Genomic DNA, 6000 nt, shown 5'->3' on the forward strand with positions numbered 1-6000 from the left:
GTCTCAAAGAGAAGTTGACCTTTGATTTGGGTCTTGAAAGATAAATAAAACATTAACAAGCAGTCATAAAGAGCAGAGCATCCAAGCCAGAAGCAACAACATGCAAAATATGTTCAATTTCCTGCTATACTCAGGAATAGTATTTGGTCTGGTTTTTTGAGCTATAAGTTGTATATGGAAGTTGAGAGGTCCATGGTAGAAGATGATATGAAAATATAGATTAAAGCCAGATTGTAACTAATGATCTGAATTCAGGTCAGTTTTTATTTATATAACAATAAGTTCGTACAATTTATTTAACCTTTCTGAGCTTAAATTAATGTTAATATTTTAATGTGTTCATTCATTTAACATCTATTGATCAAGTCTCACTATGAGGCAGACACTGGTCTAACCACAGGGGCACAGTCTCAAACAAAACAGATGAAAGCCCATTCTTATGTGGCCAGTATAGCCTAATGTATGTGATAGGTGGTTAGGGAGACAGAAACAAGCAAATGTACCAAAAGTCTATAATATTTATTTAGCCAATATTTGTTGAGCACCTCTGAGTGCCAATCACCATTTAAATCACACAAAAATCCTTGTACTATAGATTTATATTAGATTTTAAAAAATGTTAAGGAATAAAAAAGCAGGATATGGAGCTAGAGAGTTACTGAACCCAGTTTTGGAAAGTTAGCTATTTTTAATAGAATCATCAGGAAAGACCCCTAAGAAAAGGGGACATTTGAGCAGAGACTTTAAAAAGGTGAGGAAGAAGAGTCAAAAGAACATGGTAGAAGTAACCCAAAACTGGAGTAACTTTGTTGTGGTCCAGAAGAGTCTGTGGATAATGTGGTTGAAGTAAATCAGATGAGGGAATGAGAGGAGCTAAGGTCACAGAATTATCTGGGGCCATGATAATGAGTTCCTTATAAGCCAATGGAGTAAAATGAGGACATATTGAAGGGTTTTGAGCACAGAAGTAAGGATCTGATTTATTAATTTACATAATCCAATTTCTATGTTGAAAGGGTTAAAGAGAGCTAAGTATAGAAAGAGAGAAGTGAGTTAGATGTAATTGTAATAATGCTGGTAGGAGACGACAGTGGATTGGTCACACTGTAGACGATTTTCAAAGGTAGAGTCAGCAGGATTTATTGATAAACTGGTTGTGAAGAATGAGAAAAAGGAAATATCAAGGGATGCACTTGATACAGTGCATCAAGGATGATCTGAGCAAATGGAAAAACAAGAGTTGCCATATACTCAGGAATGAGCATTTTTGTGAGGAAAAGAACAGAAGTGCAGTTTTGTAAACATTAATATTGGGGGGGTGTACCAGTATATTCAAATTTTTAAAAAGTTAAATAGGCAGTTGAAATATTTAAATGTGGAATTCAGGAGAGTGCACTTGGCTGAAGATGTAAATTTGAAGTAATCATCATTCAGATGGTATTTACATATATACTCCGGATGAGGTCAAAATAGATTAATTGTAGATAAAGAAGAAAAGTACAGGGACTGAGTCTGTAGAACTGCATTATTTAGAAGTCAGGAAAACAAGGAGAAAACTTCAAAGAAGAAATATGTAGCTAGTAAAGTAAGAGAGCCAAGTGAGATTGATATTCTCTATTCAAGCGCTAAAAGGGTTCCAAATAGTGGTGTGGTTAGCAGGTTAAGGGCTGCTGAGTGGTTAAATAAGATGTGGAATGAAAGTTGACCCTTGAATTCCATAATGTAGAGATCACTGGTCACCTTGACGAGAGTGGTGTCAGTGGAATGACAATGACAAAAAATATATATTGGAGTGGGTAATATGAGAATGGGAGGAGAATACTGAAACTCTCTAGAGAAATTTAGAGAATTGGGGTGTTAGATCAAGGGAGTGTGGGGTTAGGGAGAAGTATTTTAAGAAAAAAAGCTAACATAATATGTTTGTGTTTTGATGGAAGAAAGAGCAGAGAGGGAATATTGATGACACAGAAAAGAAAGTGAAAAAAATCATAAGTGATGTCCTTGAGGAGGTGAGAGGGAATGCGATGAACAAGTGGAGGAAGTGACCTGAGAGCAAGAATGGTTCATTCTTCGCAATTAAAAGGAAGAAGAAATATGTAGGTACTGACTCAGATAGAATGATAGATTTAATGATAGAATTTTTAGAAATTCTCTTCTAATTGCATCTGTCTCAGTAATTGAGAAGCAAAGTTATCAGCTGAGAGTGAGGAAAGGGAAGGGTTGTGAAATAGTCATGTAAAAAGTAGGAGAGTAAACTGATGAGGGAAATGTAGTAAAATTGCCTGGCAGTGCTAAGGGCCCACTTGAGATTCCTGGTCATGAATTTAAAGTGACATCAGCCAGCATGGTTTTCTACTTTTCTGTAGCTATTGTCAACTGCTGTCATGGAGTAGAGTAGGTGGTGAAATGAATTTAAAGATGAATTGCAGTTATTATAACAGTTGCTGAGGTTGCTACAGGATTCAAGTAACCAAATATATATGAAAGAACTTTGAAAGCTGTAAACTATCATAGAGTTATACTTCATCACTGGGGTCCAATACCGTAAGGTCCCATGTAGTAGCTTTGCTTTATGAATGCAAATCAGAGTGCCATTTATTGGTGCCAATCTTTAAAGTAAATCAAAGATGCCTAGTAGCCTCACAAGTCTTGAAGCCTGTACCTGACAGATCATAAAGTAAATTAAATTTCACATTACTAGATGAGAAGAATTAAAAGGACCTGGCCAAGAATGTACGTATATCACTGAGACAAAGGCTGTGGCATTTTCATTTTTCAAGATGCTTTCAAGCTCCCTTGAAGCCAGTATTACTGTGAGAATCTAACAGACAAGCTTTGCTTTAGGATTTAAAATGTCCATGCTTTCTCTTATATGTCATGTTAATAAGTTTCCTTCCATGAAAAAAAAAGATGCTTTTGCCAGTTATTTCCCTGAAGATTCCTCTGTGAAACAAGTGTTGCACTCCAAGAAATTCTTTTCATATTGCAAGATTAGATCAATTTCATTCATTACCATCACCCTTGGCAATCCCTGTACGACTTTTTGGAATAATTGAGTAATTCAACAAATTCAACAATGGCTTCAGCTTTCCCATAACTGAAGAATGGTTCTTTATAATCTTCATTTTTCACTCAGAGCTTTGGGAAGGGAATTGCAATTTTAAAGGAAAGAAAGAATATACATTTGATTGAATGGATTTTCAATATTTGGTTTGAAAATAAGATCTTTCTGAGTAAGTAACATTTTCTCATTCCTTTTCAATCACTTTTAAACTTCCTACATTGCCTCTTAGTTTCATATATTCCTTTATATTTAAACACATGCTCTTTCTCAGACAATTATATTTACTTATTTTAAGACTACATTAAAATTGGTGTTTAGTTTTTAAAATAATTTTTGAAAACATCTGATTATTAATATTATAAAAATATCAATATGATTTGAAAATTGGTCATGATCAAGCAAATTCTTAAAATTGCTTTAACTAAGATGCACCATTAGGTACCATTGTAACTAGTGTAACTCATATAAATTCCTAAGATCAATCATCAAGAGAAAAAGAAAAGAAGAAGAAGAAAGAAAGAAAACTAATTACTATGTACTTATGTGCTTTACAATAGGAACAAAAACAATTATTTATGTACGTTGTGATCCCAAGCTTAGCTTTGTAAATTTTAATAAATAGTTGAGGAAATAATTTGATTTAGTCCAAACTTCAGTAATTATAGATGTAATTCTTACTGAGGTTTTATTTTGGTATGTATAACTAGGATTTTTCTATGAGATTAATGTATTATAGTTCTATGACCAATCAGGGAAAAATATGATAAAATTGATTTCAAATGAATAAAAAAGTTAAAAAGAAGTAAGAATTTTTCTTCTCAAAATATTGACTCTATTTGAAATTTAAAAATCTTAAATTGCTAAGAAGTAAGAGCATGGCATCATATACTGTATTGGAAATGATGCAAATAATCACAAACCTGGAAGAAGCTCATACAGATCCTCCTCTTTTTAAGAAAATGAGGATAATGGGTATCCCAGAGAGGGAGGAGAGGAAGAAGGGAGCGGAGACTTTATTTAAAGAAATAATAGCTGAGAACTTCACAAACCAGGGGAAGGAACTGGATACACAAGTCCATAAAACTAAGATAACACCTAATTACCTCAACACAAAAAGACCTTCTCCAAGACACATTATATTAAAACTGTCAAAAGTCAATGATAAAGAATTTTAAAGGCAACCAGAAAAAAAGGATGGCAAGCAACAAAGGAGCCCCCATAAGGTATCAGCAGGTTTCTCAGCAGAAACTCTATAGACCAGGAAATTGGAATGACATACTCAAAATATTGAAAGATAAAAACTGTCAGCCAAGAATACTGACATCTGGCAATGTTATCATTCAGATATGAGGAAAAAACAAAGGCGTTCCCAGTCAAACAAAACTGAGGGAGTTCATCACCACTAGACCTGCCTTACAAGAAATGTTGAAAGGAGCTATTCTTCCTGAACCAAAAAGGCAAATGTATACAAAACTTTGAGTAAGGTGATATAAATAGATTGACAGAACAAGAAAATTGCAACTCTATATATTAGAATAAGTTTTTAAAATATTATAGCATAAATATTAAGGGGAAAAAATCAGTAAAAATAGCTATAGCATTACTTCAGTTTGGTAACAACCTCACAACACAAAAAGGAATAACTTGAGACAACAAAAACATAAAAGAATGAAAAGGATAGAACTTGTATAGGCAAATGAAGGTAAGATGCTATCAGCAGAAAGAGAACTATTTTATTTATGAGACATTTTATACAAACCTCATGATAACCACAAAACATAAATCTAGAGGACAGACACAAAACATTAAAAAAATGAGGAAACAGAAACGTCGTAGAAAACCACCAAACTAAAATATCAGACAGAAACATAAGGTAAAAGAAATAGGGAGATATAGAGCAACCATAAAACAAAAGATAAAATGGCAGTACTAAGTCCTCATTTACCAATAATCACTGTAAATGTAAATGGATTGAATTCACCAATCAAAAGACACACAGTGACTAGATAGATGAAAAAAACAAGACTCAACTGTGTGCTGCCTCCAGGAGACTCATCTCAACTCTACTGACAAACCTAGGCTTAAAGTGAAGGGATGGAAGATGATACTCCAAGGGAATGGCAACCAAAGTAAAGCAGGTGCAGCCATACTCACTTTAGACAAAATAGGTTTTAAGCCAAAAATGGTAACAAAAGAAAAAATGAATAATATATAATGATAAAGGAGACAATTCATCAAAAAGACATAGCAATTACTAATATATATATGCACCTAACATAGGAGCACCAAAATATATAAAGCAATTAGTATCAAACCTAAAGAGAGAAATTGACAGCAACACAGTAATCGCAGGGGACTCTAACAGCCCACTTACATCAATGAGTAGATCATCCAGACAGAAAATCAACAAGGAAACAGCCTCCTTAAATAAAACATTAGGCCAGATGGACTTAATAAATTTATACAGAACATTCCATCCAAATACAGCAGAATACATTCTTCTCAAGTGCAAATGGAACATTCTCAAGTCTGAACCATATGCTGGGATGTAAAACAAATCTCAGTAAATTTAAGAAGATTGCAATCATGTCAAGCATCTTTTCGAACCACAATGGTATGAAACTAGAAACAACTACAGGAAGAAAGCTGGAAAAAAAACCCCAAAATATGTGGAGACTAAACAACAATTGGGTCAATGAAGAAACCAAGGAAGAAATAAAAAGATACCTAAAGACAGATGAAAATGAAAATATGACAAAGCAAAATTATGGGATTCAGCAAAAGCAGTACTAAGAGGGAAGTTTATAGCAATACAGGCCTACCTCAAGAAATGAAAAATCTCAAATAAACAATCTACACTTACACCTAAAGGAACTAGCAAAAAAGAACAAACAAAGCCCAAACTCAGTAGAAGGAAGAAAATAATAAAGATCACA

This window comes from Balaenoptera ricei, chromosome 10 (assembly GCF_028023285.1).
Source record: "Balaenoptera ricei isolate mBalRic1 chromosome 10, mBalRic1.hap2, whole genome shotgun sequence".
Taxonomy (NCBI): Eukaryota; Metazoa; Chordata; class Mammalia; order Artiodactyla; family Balaenopteridae; genus Balaenoptera; species Balaenoptera ricei.